Raw genomic sequence first — 16,970 nt, 5'->3', positions numbered from 1 at the left:
CCTAATATTTGGAAATCATTTGTTATAAAGACAGTGCGTGAACATCTTTTTTCCATCATCAGCAATTATTTGGTGTTATCTAACTTTCAAACTTCGCCAACCTATAGAGTACAAACAGCTATCCTACTGTTATTTTAGTTAGTATGCCTAACATAAGCAAGGAGTATGTGTATAAATATCTTCTTTCTTATTCTTGTTAGCCATCCAAGCTTCTTCTTCTGCCACTTGTAAATTATTTATGCCTTGATAATTTTTCTCTTAAATTTTCTTTCTTCTCCTTGATCTGCAAGATTTCTTTTGATAGCTTACTTATTCATTTTTATATTTATATGATATGATTTGGGTACTCTTTTTCCTTTATAACTTGAAGACAGCGAACATTATAGGAATTCCCCTGGTAAACATCACTAGAAACATTTGTAGCTTTCCCAAGTGGGTCTATATTATTCCCTGCTTTTATCATATGTCTCCCTTACTAAACTGTATATCCTTTGTGGGAAGGGTTCATATCTGATTCATCTTTGGAATCAGCAATGTGTCTCAAAAAAGTCAGCATGTATTTAACACATTTAATATTTTGACATAAATAAATAATTATGTTCCCAGCTGATAGATCATTAAAAGTCATCTTTAAAGAAAGATGATTGTGATTTTTAACAAATAACTTACAAGAGTTCAAAAGTTGAGTGACATTGTGATAACAAAAAATTTTGATTCAAATCTACTTGTTTATATAAAGAGATTATCTCCACACTGATTTTTTTTAGAGAAAAATCAGAATTATGTAGATATATGTTTAGATTTAAAAATATAAACCCCAGGGGCGCCTGGGTGGCGCAGTCGTTCAGCGTCTGCCTTCAGCTCAGGGAGTGATCCCGGCGTTCTGGGATCGAATCCCACATCAGGCTCCTCTGCTGGGAGCCTGCTTCTTCCTCTCCCACTCCTGCTTGTGTTCCCTCTCTCGCTGGCTGTCTCTCTCTCTGTCAAATAAATAAATAAAATCTTTAAAAAATATATAAACCCCAACACACAAGTTATCTGTGCCTAAAGATTTTATTGGAAACACCTGTGGATTCTCAAAATTTTAAGATGTATTAGAAGATGACATTTCTTAAAAAGCTTGGTGACATTTATTAGTGTCACTCTACTATTCAGCTATTTGAGGATGGCAGAGATATATTCCACCTAAAATGTTTATAATAGCTAGTTATGTCAATTTATCATCCATTATGAATATTAACATCTTGTTCTCTTGATCTCCTAAGTCTCATGCATATTTCATCATGATTCAAGATTCAACAGTGATTTGACAATATCAGTATAATGTGGGTATGTGTCTGTTGGGTTGGAGGAGACTTGAAAAAAGATTAAATTTGGAGATTAAACATTTATTTTTTTGTAAGAAATTCTGCTAGCCAATGAAAGCAACCATTTAAACAGGTATTCTCAGATTGCTACAGCAATTAATTCAAATATTTATTTTACATTTAAATGCTAAATACAAATTTTTATCCAACTACTAAGCTCTCTTATAAATTATCTTTATTATTTCAATGATACAAGTAAGAAAACAAACACTACATAATTTATTTACATGTTTAGATATAAAATATTATTTGCTTTCATTTTTCATGACAACATGAACATTTGCCATTCTTCTTATATTATGTCATCAAAGTTTCCCTTGCAGAAAAAATAATCTACTCTAGGTATTTTAATTAAAATGATTTTTTTAAAGGATTTGGTTATTTATTTTAGAGGAGGTAAGGGGAGGAGCAGAAGGAGAGGGAGAGAAATCCTCAGGCAAAGTCCCCATGGAGCATGGAGCCCACGTAGGACATAGTCCCAGGACCCTGAGATCATGACCTGAACTGAAATAAAAAATCAGATGCTCAACCGACTTAGCCACCCAGGTGCCCCTAATTAAAATGATTTAATTATAGTATTTAAGTGCTTTTGCTATTATTAGAAGGACTAGAGTAGTTGACTGTAATCTGGGTCTTCAAAAATGACTGCAAAATGCTTTGGGTGTGTCCTATGAAGGAGATGTGGCTTTAGCACAATCAGGAAGGAGGGGAGAAAAGAAACTTCTGCTGGTCCCATTGCAGTTAGTGCAGGACCCCCAAAGTGAGAGACAGGACACTGGAATGCTGCTCAGAAAAAAAGAGTTCTTTCACACTCATTTGCTTCCAGGAAAACAACCAACCCAAAGCCATTTGTACCTTCTAATTCTACCATTTAATTGAGAGAGGCCAATCTGCTGATGAGTCTAGAAAATATTCTTTTTACTTTTGCACACTCTCCAGACAAGAGGGCAAAATGAAGAAAAGGGTGAAAACAGAACTAACTCTCAATTTCATCACAATCTTAAACTATTTTTATTTCAAATTATTACTGATTCTATGGCCTTTTCTAAAGTAAAACAACACTGAAAATAAAAATACACAAATATACTGATAACTAACTGGCATGTTTCTAATGAATTTTATGCATGAAAACATCACATACAAGAGAAAATACTTTTTACTGAAATATATGTGAACTCCATTTGCAATTTGTTAAAGCCCAAATTTTCTAACATGCTAACCTCAACTTATTTTCAACCGCATGTTGAAATTTATACTAGTCATTGAAAAAAGCTATGTATGTGGTTGTAGCCACATACAGTCAGACTTTTCAGAAGCCATCACATTTTGAAAACATTAGGAAATGGAAGGAGAATGGGGTGAAAGAAAAGCAGGAAGAACTCAAATTAAGAAATTCTTTTCAGCCTGTAGTGGCAGAGGGCCACAGATGTGTCATACGGCTAATGCAGTATTACTTCTATCCTATCCAATTCAATTAATCTTATTTTTAAAAGATTTTATTGATTTATTTTAGATATATATAGAGAGAGCAGGGGAGGAGCAGAGGGAGAATGACAAGCAGACTCCTTGCTGAGTGCCCAGCCCGATGTGGGGCTCCATCCCATGACCCTGAGATCATGACCTGAGCTGAAATCAAGTCTGTCACTTAAGCGACTGAGCCACCCACGTGCCCCCAATTCAATTAATTTTACTGACTATAAAGATTCTGGTCTTTCCAGCTCATTTCTTCATGTCTTTTGTAATCTTCTGGATAGCATGAGGCAGTTGAGTGCAGCTCCTAAGATTACAAATACCAGGGCGCATGAGTGACTCAGTGGGTTAAGTGTCAGACTCTTGGTTTGGGCCAGGTGATGATCTCAGGGCTCAGGTCATGATCTCAGGGTCTTGAGATCAAGCCCCCTGTCGGGTTCCTCACTCAGCCCAGAGTTTGCTTCCCCCTCTGCACGTTCATGGTCTCTCCCTCCCCCTCTCTCTTAAATAAATAAATACATGGTCTCTCCCTCCCCCTCTCTCTTAAATAAATAAATAAATAAATAAATAAATAAATAAACAAACAAACAAATAAATAAAAGCTTACAAAACAAACAAACAAGATTACAAATTCAAAAATCGAAGTGCCTGGGGATGCTTCTTGGGTTGACTATTTACTAGCTATGTTTCCTTGGATAGGTTAGTTATACTCTGTGCCTCAGTTTCTTTATCTGCAAAGTGATTATAATAGCACCTAAGATTGTTGTGTTAAAGTTATAATCCTGTCAAGTTCTTAGTATAGTGAGCGCTCAATAATTAATTTGTATTTATCATGGTAATGCTAAAGCAATCAGTTATTACAGTAATTCAGAAGAGATATTTACTTTATTTCTCCTTAAGAATTAAGGAAACATTATATAATAAACCCCAAGTATGTAAGAACAGGTGCTCAAGGATTTGTACATTTAGTGTTAATATTTAGTAATCGGTTTCAGAAACACAACCAAAATCCATTTAATTCCAGCAACACACACATTCACACTCATACATACACATACATACCATAAAAAGAATGTAGTGATTATTTAACTACTAAATTTATTTCAGTATTTATAATTAAAATCAATACAAGGGTGATTAAGTGATGAGGCAAAAATGTCTAAAAAGTTATTGAGGTATTATTTATTTTAATGAAATATAGTGACTATTATGATTTGCGAATTTCTCCAACATGTATTTCTTATTAAATTCATTATAAGGTGGAAATCCGCCAAAACATAAGTTCACAGAAACTTTACATGTTGTATATGGAAGTTAAACTCCAAATTTGTTTTGCTGTATATATTATAAAATTCCTTGAAGGTAACAACATTTTTAAAATAGCTGTCATGCAAGCTAAGATCTATACACATCTGCATAGAGTCAATCGTGACATAAATCATATAACCACAATTTTTTACAATGGTGATGAAAGTGCATATTAATAAAAAATTCAATGAATAAAATGAATTCAGTTTCATTGTACAATGTGTAAATATGTGCATAAATAATTCATAAATACTTAAAGAGAATTAATAATTAATGCCAAAAGTTAGTTTTGTCCATTCTTTGAAAATAAAATAAAACCTAGAAATCCAATGTTGTAAAATTAAAAGAAGTTGCTTTTATATAATATAATTAATAGGATATTTTCTCTTTTATTTACCTGATTTCAATAATTGATTCATCTACCCCTTTAAAAACCATTATAGCATGTTGTTATTATCTTACATATACCAAATGCATATTTTCCTCATTTTTACACCACTTTATTTTATTATGCTTCTGGTAGTGTTTTGATATATATTTTGGTTTAATTCATTGTTTACAGGTGACCTCATGATAGGTTTGGGTGACATAAGTGTTAATCTGGAAGATGAGATGTCTAATAAATCTGTATACAAAAACAATGATTAATAGTTTATTTGGGATTCTACAGAAACAGCACAAACGAGTCTGCTGAGATGTGTTTTGAACCTAATGTATTTTAGAGAGAAGTTTTATTGATTAAACAGAAATGGGGCACATTTTAATCATTTTTATATTACTGTGCTGCCGGAGGCATCAAAATCCATTAAATGAGGATTATAAACTTTGTTTTCAACTGGATCCTAAATTGATTCTTGATGTATTGTCAACAGAAGCACTGGAAGATCAATCAGAAATACCAACCCATATTAAAATTAACTTATTTATATTTAATTGTTCATATCATGATTCTCTGAGAGGATGCTCATAAATCTAAATTACTTTTCTCTGAACTAAAAGTTCTATTTTAGTATATGTAACAATAATTTTTCTCCAAATGGCTACTGATATGCTATGTCCCTTACATTTTTTTTCTTACAATACCTTCCTGCTCCAGGCCCCAAATTTACCAATCCTTAGAAATCTTTATTCTGTTCTTCCTATAACCTTGTTTGTAAGATTTTTTAAAAAATCATTATAATTGAGAGTTTAAAAATGTAACATGTACAAACACACACACGTTTTATGTAGGTATATCCTTGCAGAATCTTGAGTGGCTTACTTATGTGAATGTACACACAAGAAAAATTATATTTAGTGTGTTTTAATGAAATATACACTGTAGAGCCTAGTTTAATGAAATATACACTGTAGAGCCTAGTTTTAACTTGGTATATTGCATAAATAAATAAAAATATGTTACATATATTCAACTTTATTATCATTTGAAAGACTCTAAATCTATTTCCTTATTCTGTGTCAAAGAATAATCTATGAGAGAGAGTGAGGAGGGAGAACAAGCAAACATGAATAATACACAAATTTGTGAACAACATAGTTTTTGGAATCAGAAGACCTAGATTCAAAACGATGATTCCCCACTAACTAATTATATCTCTTAATTTCTTGATTTCTCTAAACCCCTTAGTTTCTACATATCCCAAAACATAAACAAATGTAACCACTATGTCTTACAGAAACTATATGTATCTTCACACATGTACACAAACACATAGACATACACACTCATACAAAAATATATCAGTCTGGGTAGAAGTGACTTTCAAGCTGTCCATAGTTATATGACTAAATGCAGTCAAATGCTATGATTTTTGCCTTCCTGGTATCGATCTATGGCCTCTTCTAAAAAAAAAAAAAAGCAGTCACACTTAACCCATTTTCAAGAAGTATGGTTTTAATGCTGCCTTTGTGGAACGAATGGAAGATGTGACTACAAAATGCAAGCCTACAATGAGAAGCAGAGATGGAGCAGAATGGACGATGGGACTTGACCGGGCTACTGAACTGAACATTACTAAAATCTATATGTCTATTAAAATTTAAGCTTATTTTTAAGGACTTACTCTTATCTGATTTAAATCAATAAGGAAATTTAACCTAAATTAAAATATTTAAATGCAAAAATGAATGCTGTGTAGGGGAAAAGAAAAAAAAGGAAAGGAAAAAATAACGGCAAATCTAAATAAGTAGACTACAGAACAAAACAAAAAGAGCAGACTTAAGGGTGGCTCAGTAATGGTAAATGATTCTATGATTCTGCTCTGTTTTTGAACAGGATAAAAATAATGATTAGCTTAAGAGTTTGGTAAAAAAAAAAATGGAAACATAAACTAAGAATGCGTGTTGTAAATGTATGTTATCGCTAAAACTAGATTTAGAATTTACCTGTTTCAAATTAATAGAGGAAAAATTAATAATATAAAATATGTTCAATACAACAGAAGACTGTTGTTCAAAATGGTGGTGTAAATTCACACTTTGAACACTATCATACCTATTGCTCATAACATGCTAATGATAAAGTGTCGAAGTTAAAAATGACATATCCATACTCCAGAATAAAATAAATGTCTTTTTGGACAAAAATGCAAAAGGAGGACAAGAATTGTGGCCGAGGACTGTTATCTAAAAACCAAGCTGATGGGGACATGGACTAACTTTTCCATATGAGAAGGGGTACTAAGGCTAAGAGCACTGTCTGAAATCTGGGCTGGGCTGCATGTTGCCTTTCTCTTTACCCTTGATAGATCTAATGAGACTGTTGCTGATGGTTACCTGCATTTTCAGATATATGAATCCAGGTACCTATGAAAGCCATGGAGAATAAGAGTTTCTTGCATCAGGAAACGACACACCTGCTTACTTGTTCAGTTACTACATATGTGATGCTTACAATGTCATTAGTGAGAAAGAAGCTAGAACCACAATATAAAATTTGACCATGGTTGGTAATTATATGGAGTAAAATGAGGAACAATACCATGATTGAAAAACATCGAGAAGTAAAGATTAAAAAAAAAAAAAGAAATGAGAACAAACAAGAATGTATGAAAATGCATCAAATTTTATTCAAGTAATCAAGTTGTCTCATAATATATATGTTTTGCGTACACATGCAAATATAAATACATCTGAACATGATTTAAAAAGTGATTAAGTTTACACATATAGGAGAATTTAGTTTGCCTTTTTGAAACAAATCTAACATACAGTACAATTAAAAAAGAATAACCTATTGCTCTGATGGATTTTGACATATCAACCTAACTAAGGCCCCAGAATTCTCTCTCTAGTATGTTCCAGATTAGGGAGACCTATAAGAGCTAGTCTCTTGCAAGAGTGTGGAAATAAAAGGGAAGTGTTGTCCGCTTTGTAGCATATACATGTCTATACCAAAGATTCAACCAAACTATTCTAGATGCCACTATGAAGGGATTTTACATACGTGGGTAAAATTCCTAGTAAATTGGAGTTAAGTTCATCAGAAGTGAGATTATTCTGTGAGATTATAACCCAATTTAATGTGAAATTATAATCTAACTTAATGAGTTGGAAGTCCATTAAAAGAGGGTTTAGATCTTCTCTGAGCTCAAGCCCATATAGCAGATGACTCTGCAATTACATGCTTTCCTCTGTGTCTTCCCTTCTTGACTGCATGTAGGAAACAAAATTCAGCATGTGATCATAGGCTCCAGCTTGCTCACGGTCTTCTCTTCCTGACTGTCTGCCCTTGGACTTTGAATTTAGTCAGCATCCACGTTTTTTAGATAATCTGTTGGTTCTGCTTCTGCTTCTCTGGTTGAATCTAGGCTGATACAGGTGCCTAAAATACCTTGAAATATTTGGAAATAAAAATAGAATATAAATTTATCCTTGGTTAAAGAGAAATTAATGGAAATTGTGAAATATTTGATCCAAATTATAATGAAATCACTACATACCAAAGGTACTTGTATGATATAATTAGTTATAAATTGTATAGTATGGGGTTTTGTTTTGGGTGAGACACCATGAATTTTGTTTTGAACAGTTTGAATTTCTGAAAACTGCTGAAATCCTGCTGTGGATATGCATTAAGAAATAATGAATGCCACTTCTCAGACAAAAGATCAGTATTTAGGATAAAAGTTGATATATGTGACAGTATTATAAGAGTACAGAGAGACAATTACATGGAATATTTGAGAATATAAATATTAAAAGTGATAGAAAAAATAGTAAAAGCATATGAAAGAAATTGCCCAAGAACAACCAGAATATAACAATTACTAGGAGAACATAAGCCAAGGAAAACAAAACAAAGCAAAACAAATCTAAAGCAAATAAACAGAATCCCTGAAGTTGGGGGCTGGAGAGTGTTTGAAGTTTTAAATGACAACATGGGGATAGAGAAGAAGTCACTCAATTACATAATTTGAGATTATCAATAACCATAAAAAGTTTATATTCATTGTATAGCCAGATGTATAGTAAGGATGAACCAGAGAAACAGAGGAATAGGAGATATATAGATAGTGATGATATACATATAGATAAAGACAGAGATAGAGATAAAGAGACTTATTATAAAAAATGGCTCTCACGGTGGTAGAAAGTCCTATGCTCTACAGCTTACAAACTGGAGACCCAGAAATACTTGTAATATAGTTACAGTCTGAACTCAAAGGCCTGAGAACCAGGAGAACCGATGGTATAAGTTCTAATTCAAGGCAGGAAAGATTGATGCTCCAGGTCAAGCCATCAGGCAAAGAGAGTGAATTCTTCCTTCCTCTACGTTTGTGTCCTAGTCAGGCTCTCAGTGAATTGGATCATGCCCAACCATACTGGTGAGGGCAATCTGCTTTACTCAGTCTACTGATTCAAGTGCTAACCTTTTGGAAACACCTTCACAGATACAGCCAGATGTAATGTTTAACCAAATATTGGGGTACCCTGTGACCCAGTTGACACATAAAGTTAACCATCATACCAGGCTAGAGAAAGATGCACTGAATAAAGAAACAGGGATAGGGGGGCGCCTGGGTGGCACAGCGGTTAAGCGTCCGCCTTCGGCTCAGGGCGTGATCCCGGTGTTATGGGATCGAGCCCCACATCAGGCTCTTCCGCTATGAGCCTGCTTCTTTCTCTCCCACTCCCCCTGCTTGTGTTCCCTCTCTCGCTGGCTGTCTCTATCTCTGTCGAATAAATAAATAAAATCTTTAAAAAAAAAAAAAAGAAACAGGGATAGGGGAAGTCATGACTTTCAGCCCAAGACCACTGGAAACACATCATAGCTGACTCGGTGAACAGAGGTGAAAGTGTACCAGAGCAAAACCCTAGGAGTCTCAGTAAGATGACTTTAGGAAGGACTTACTATAGGTTTTGTTCTTATGCTGGGTGATGGGGTGCAGTGTCAAGAAAGATTTTGCTCTAGGTTGTATGTTGTCAGAAAACAGGAGTTATTCTGTAGTTGAGAATCTTTACAATTCTTATCTAGAAGGAAAGGAAAACAAGGCCAAATTTAATATGCAATTCATGAAGAAGCAATAGTCACTCATATTTGCCAGGATAGGGTGTATTTAGTTATTTTCATATTGTGTTCTTGATTTTGTCTCTGTTCGGATGTGATTACAGAAGGGTTTTGTTTTGGAATCCATCATGATTATGGAATGGTGTTGTCTGATGATGGTGTGTTTTGCAAAATTGTATTCAAGAGGAGAACACGATATGAGTAGCTCCTACAAATGCCCAAAACTGAGTTGATTGTATCAGAACAGCTCTTGGAGGCTGCTTTCACTCCCAGGCATAAAGTTGAAGGAATGTAATTCATTTATTCAGTATATATTCATTGATTTTCTACTATGTAATAGGTACTGTTTCAGGGAGCTTTTTCATCATTTCTATATTGATTCTAAGCAAATCAATTTTATTAAAAAATTTACACATCAGAATTTTGTATGCTGTGGCACACTTACAATTTAGAGTCTGTTTATGCCAATTTCATATTTTTCAATTAGAAAAGCAAGTAACTTCATTTTTATGGACAATAATATTTCCAGGCCTTAGTTTCAAATACAGTATAAAAAGAAAAGGAATACTAAAAAAAAAAAAAAAAAAAAAAAAAAAAAAAGGAATACTAGATCTTTGTTCTGCCAATCTATTTAATCACCCCAAACATAAATTGAAACAGTTAGGGGCGCCTGGGTGGCATAGCGGTTAAAGCGTCTGTCTCCGGTTCAGGGCGTGATCCCGGCGTTCCAGGATCGAGCCCCACATCAGGCTCCTCCGCTATGAGCCTGCTTCTTCCTCTCCCACTCCCCCTGCTTGTGTTTCCTCTCTCGCTGTCTGTCTCTATCTCTGTCAAGTAAATAAATAAAATCTTTAAAAAAAAATTAAAAAAAAATAAATTGAAACAGTTATAGTAATATCCTATTCTGCTCACCTAACAGAATCATTAAAGAAAATGAAGTTAATAACTGGAAAAGCCCTTTGTAAACTAAAAAAACATATTTTCTTATATTTAATTTGAGATATTAAAATGATTGAGAAAAAAGTGTTTGAAAAGATCATCTTTAAGGGCCATTTCATATATACTCTTCTCTGAGTAGGATCATAATTTTCCAATTTCAAATTATTTTAAGGATTTTAGCCATTCTATTTAACTTTAATAATGCACTGTTAAACATATCCATCATCCTGTCAAGTCCCTTTTCTATAATAAATACTTAAATTTGATATTATTCCAAAGGAAAAATAAGGCATGGTTTATTATGATTTGATTTATGACAGTTTTAGAAAACCTATCTTGGGGGCACCTGAATGGCTCAATTGGTTAAGCATCTGCCTTTGGCTCAGGTCATAATTCCAGGGTCCTGTGTGTAGAACCCTCTGCTCAGCAGGGAGTCTGGTTCTTCCTCTCCCTCTGCCCCACCCCCTTGCTCATGCTCTCTCTCTCAAGTAAAATAAACGGGGGGGTGGGGGGATGATAAAACAGATCTTGTAGAGAAGAAAGGATTACCTCTTTTTTTCTAGATCAATGAAAATAATGGGATTTTGTTTCTCACATGGGGATTAGCAATGTGAATAAAGTTTTTTAATCCATTGTTCTCTATACCTATCCCTAATAATTACTACATTAAAATTCTTTGTTTATACCTACTGGTCTCACTTGAGACATTGACTTTCTAGGCAGGGAATTTTGGGTTTTTTTGTTTGTTTGTTTTTCACTTAGTTTCTCTAGCACTCGGAATAATTCCTGGAAAATGGTAAGCATTAGACACATGAATAAATATCATGCATATTTTGGAAAAATTAATCTGACGTGTGGAATATATTCAAAGGGACCATTAATTTGACTGCTTTAGGAGACTGTAGCACATGCCCAGACATGCAGTGAAGAGGGCCAGTAAGCGGGCAGTGCAAGTATTTCTGAAAATCAAGACAGGTGAGAAAGACACACTGAGACATATAGAAACTCATGTCCTTTGCTAGACTTTTGTTTAGACTGATTTCTAAATCTAGCAAGCCCAATCTCTTCTTCAACTGAAATTATCTCTATCCTAAAAAAGACAGGATTAAAGCCACTTATTCCTTAAAGTTTTCTCGAAATATTATGGTCCGTATTATTTGCACCCTTCTCTTGATATATAAAAAGAGTCAAATTGGTGGAGTGAAAAGATCATTAACTTTGAATGCAAGGAGGTCTGGGTTAAAATTCAGCTCTGTTAATCATTGGGCATTAATGCAGATGTCTCTGGGTAAATTATGCCATATTCCTCACACTCATTGTCGTTGTATCCTTCAGGATTGTTGTCAGAATAAAATTAAATTAAATGGCATATAAAATATTTTTGTGTAGAACAGTGGGTATTAATTCCTACTGTACTTAAAATAAATGGCGCTGATTGCAAAACTTAAATAGTTTTGTCACTCAGCTAAAATGTATTATATAATAATGTCCACATAGGTCTTTGTAACTTCCATATCATCCAGTGTATGATTAATACATTCTTGTTCACTATTTGGAATTATTTCAGTTAACTCTTTATATCTGTTCTTATTCTTCAACCATTGGCTATATAACTTTGAAATATGTCAAATAGTACTACAGATATGTGAGTATTTAAAACTTGGAGATACTGGAAACAATGACGAGTTATGTGGTACTACTGAAACCTGAATTTCATTGTTGGATGTATTCACAAGACTAGATAGAAATATTAGTTTCCTATTCAGTAGTGGCTAATTTGAGATGCAATAAATAAATAATAGTAACATCTCTGATGATTTCTTTCAGTTTTTTTCACTTAAAGATAAATACAAGTTGGAAACAATCACCAAATATTAATGCATTTAATTCTTGAGACTAGCTCAACCAACAAAATTTAAACTTTTTTTTTTTTTTAGTGGGGGGAAGGGGCACAAGGAGAGGGAGAGAGAGAACCTTAAGAAGGCTCCACATCCAGCACAGAACCTGATGTGGGGCTTGATCTCACAACCCTGAGATCATGACCTGAGCCAAAATCGGAAGTCAGATGCTTAACTGACTGAGCCATCCAGGTGGCCCAAAATTTAACTTTAAATCAAATACTGTCTTTGGCTTGAATCATTGATAAAAGGCAGAATGACAAAGATCAATTATTTTTCTAAGTTTCTATGAAATTAACATTCTTTTTTTTTAAATATTTTTTATCATATTATGTTAGTCACCATACAGTACATCCCTGGTTTTTGATGTAAAGTTCTATGATTCATTAGTTGCGTATAAAATGACATATTTTGATACGATGCCAAATACTGCTAGTAGATAATAAAATGCAAAAAACTATTATAAAATGCATTTATTTGTATTTAGCCACCATCTTTGCATCGTCTTTAGAAAGTTTTTGCATTATTCTTGGTGTATGTTTAAAATATGTAATTTCTATTGATTTCCTGCCACATTTACATTCATCTAAGTAACAGAAGAAAACTACATAATTCACAGACTTGTGAGAAATTGTCAGATTTACTTCAATTATTCACTTTGCTGTATGCTCACATTCCGCTCTCTCTTATCTTATGCTACATTTAGACAGCAAGTTATTAGAGCTCTAATGACTTGGAAATTCAGGTTTCCAATGGAATTAGCATATAGGAAATTATAATTCACAAAAGATCTATAAAAGAAGCAAGTTAATTGAAAATGAGATATAGAATTGATTGATAATTGCAAACACTGTTTTAGGTCAGAAAATTAAAAATAACTTGCCATTAACATAAAGGTTGAAGATGGTCTTTCATTTACTTGCTTTTAAGGTATTTATGTTCTGTTTTCAATATTTGGAATCTATTTTTTAACTTCTTATTCTCTTTGTTAGGACTTGATTTTTCTTCTTTCTTTGATTAGATTATTGTCTCCTTTTTTAAAATTATTTGTTACCCAAACAATTGGTCATGATTAGTATCAACTCATAGAATGACTATTGTTTTTAAGATTGTCTCTCTCTCTCTCTTTCTCTAAAATAAATAAATAAATAAATGGATAAATAAATAAATAAATAAAGATTGTTTTGACAATCTACATTGGCTGGAATATTTTTCTTCTAAACAAATTGGACAACATTTGTGGCTTTTCTTCACATTTATTATATCATGGGCTTAAGTAAAAGTAAAGGGAAAAATAAAATTTATAAAGTCTTGATTATCTATCTTTTTGATAAACTATTGCATTGAAATGCTCATAGCAATCGTATTAGCCCCATTTAAAGATAAGAAAATAAAGACTCATCAGGTATATGGCGGCAAAACAATTTGAACCTTACTTTTTGTGACTTGATAGCTAATTTATTTTCTTCCTCCACGCTGACAATGGATAGATTAGTTTGAGAAAACTCAATATCTTCTCTGGATGCATAAGTTCTAGAAAAGGAGAAGGGAGACAAAGCAAAACCATGACATGACATGATACTGCAAATAACTGAGTTTTCTGTGAATTTAAATCTAACTTTGTTTCAGATATGGAACACCTCCACTGTAGGTATCACATTGGTCCTTGATGAGACCTTTGTATGTATAATCCTTAAATGTCTCTGAATCGAACACATGAAGTGACTCAGCTATGACCCAGCATGAAACAGTCAAGCCAATGCCAGTTCAAAACTTAAATGTTTTCTGTTAAAATTATGTTTGAATAATACTTTGTTTAATAAATACTTTATATGAATTCTAGTCTTTTTAATCCACCAGGAGTGTAGTGCAGTCAAGTTTACAAAGCTTTTCATTGTTCTCTTGCCCAGAAACCCATGGACCCAAGCTACTAAATATTTTTCAAGCAACAGTTTCATCAATAACTTTGACAGCCATTGGGAGAGACCAGAGACCCATAAAAGGTTGCATTTATGGATGAAAAAACCAGTAGAAAAGTATTACGAATGTAAACTCTTCATCATCCTTATATACAACCTACCTGGATTTTCATACATTCACAGAAAAAAAGAGGATAAAATCAGCTAGTGCAATGACAGGTAAGGACTGAAAAGGTAAGAATATTTTTAAGTTTTTTAAAGCTACTAATCTGTCTTTCTGAAACATGTCTTTCATAAAACATAATTGTTCATCATGATTTGAATGTTTATATAATTTATTTCTCAAATTGTTCTAAAAGAGTTATTGACTAATGGTTTACTAAAAATAGAATCCTTTTAAAATTATCCCAATGCAGAAAGCAAGACAATGAAGAAATGTATTTAATAGTAATAATTAAAGAACAGATACTTTTTTAAAATGCTAACTTCAAGTATTCTTGACAGTTTAATGGAAAATACATTTGGTACTGATTTACAAAAGAATCACAATCTCCTGACTTTCTAGACTCCTAGTCATTGCTTGGGGGGTTTATCCATTTATAGAGTGACTTCAGTTATGTCTTCCCAAGTTTCGAGCTTGCCAACAAATATTGATCTCAAAAGGACTGCCCAAGTAATTGTTAAGTGATCTGCAAACAATTAGAGATCTTCTTATGCTTATACAAATGAATGGTCAGAGCTGTCAGCCTGATCAGATAGGGTTCTGGAATCCTCAGAAATGTCCTCCACATCTTCCCTTTCCTGACTCTTCAACATAAGCACATATTATGTGTATTTCCATAGTCTTCTTTTCTAAGAGATATTTTATGAGGGTTCTTTGTGCATGTATGAGAAGAATAATGTTGGTTCACAACACCTCTTTGGCCAGTACCAATGACAATTTAGCCTCAGAGTTAAAAAAGCAAAAACTATGAGCATGAGAAAAGAGTCAAATACATATGGAAGTTAAAAAATATGCTGTGGTAAAAAAATTTTACTAAAAAATCTAGCTTGGATATGATTATCATCTTTAATTTCTGAACTAAATAAAATTCACCTTCTAGAAACCTCCCAACACATCAGTTCTCATCTTGGTTCCAAAACTGAGGCTTCTAAACTTAAGTCACTAGAATGACTTATTGACTTTAGTGCTAGCCATAACAGTAGTTCTAGTGTTATCTGTGAGATGAACTAAAATATTCAAAAATGTAAATAGCAAAATGATCTCTTTTATATAGATGAGAAGGTATCATCTCCTGGCTCTACAAAGACTTTTCACAGACATCTGAACAAATGGAGTACAGGAAAACTGCAAACCCTAGCCTGCTCAGTTATCGAGTTGCTCTCTTTCTATTATCCTATCCATATAATTATCTTAAATACAGTGCTCCATTTATGGCAATAGATTTCACAAGAAGCAGCTCCCTTCTGGTATTGAAACAATGGAGGAGAAATAACAGAGAGGTGAAGATGAGGACAACATCTGGCTGCCTTCAGCAACACCAATTGAATAGTGGAGTAGATTTCAAATCACTTCCCTGTAGAAACACTGAAACATATAATGGATGCGATATAAAAAGTTCTCCATCTTCTACTAGTTTCACACTTGCTTTTTTCCAATGGCTTCAATCACACTTGAGGGCCAAGGATTTTGCTTATCACTCAAATTTTATTATGCTCACATTAAGAATAATAGTCTAAGATTCTAGCAATTTACTGCTTATTAGCCTTTTTAAAATATTTTATCTATATCTATGTATATATTTTTTGTTTCCCCATGCTCAGAAATATTTTCTTAGGAATTTGAAAGAGGCCATGAGAATGACAAGCAGAAACCATTACTTAAGACATTTTATATTTTAAATTTCTAATCCTGCTCCTGTCACTAAATTTAGGACATGTTAGTGGTCATGACTAAGCTTACATGTAGATATAATCATATAAGAATACTCAACAAATATAGCAGCCAAGACTAATAATATCTCCTCTTGTCAATTTTATTCATGTCATGTTTGATTATTTTTTTATACAAACCAGTGACAAAATTAACCTTCTTAATACAAGTTGGCAAACTTCATCAACCATGTAAGAATTACAGGCCACTAGTGTTGTGAATGTATTCATAGCTGGCAAACTTCATCAACCATATAAGAATTATAGGCCACTAGTGTTATTTTGAATGTATTCCACTAAGATCTCAAGTGGTAATGTTAGAAATAGTTCTCCAGTCTTGTAGCGATATGAATGTAAACAAAATATATGTATTTATATTCACCTCCACTCACTTGAAGTCCTAATAGGCACAGAGTAGATCTATAGCTAAGATCCTACAAAATAAGATGTTGGTTAATATTACAATTTCTACTAAATACCAAATTTACACAAAACCAAAAGATAAATGTGGAACCAAATGTAATTTATTCCAAATTACATAAAATTATACTTCTTTAAGACTTGATTGCTTTGAATTTTTTAGACAAAAATGTATTCAGATTTGGGGGCGCCTGGGTGGCACAGCGGT

At 33.3% G+C, this 16,970-nt stretch overlaps 1 long non-coding RNA gene across 1 annotated transcript; it reads right to left on the bottom strand.

The window, feature by feature from the left end:
- Window positions 1-7,391: 7,391 nt before the first annotated feature.
- Window positions 7,392-14,012, bottom strand: LOC130543302 (uncharacterized). The gene is made up of 3 exons (XR_008958554.1): window positions 13,928-14,012; window positions 9,499-9,617; window positions 7,392-7,977 (listed from the first exon to the last, which is right to left on the bottom strand). It is a non-coding gene; the product is annotated as an uncharacterized LOC130543302 (long non-coding RNA).
- Between the last annotated feature and the right edge of the window lie 2,958 nt (window positions 14,013-16,970).

This window comes from Ursus arctos, unplaced genomic scaffold, assembly GCF_023065955.2.
Source record: "Ursus arctos isolate Adak ecotype North America unplaced genomic scaffold, UrsArc2.0 scaffold_11, whole genome shotgun sequence".
NCBI lineage: Eukaryota > Metazoa > Chordata > Mammalia > Carnivora > Ursidae > Ursus > Ursus arctos.
The sequence above is the reverse complement of the archived record's forward strand: the minus strand, read 5'-3'. Positions and strand labels throughout refer to the sequence as shown.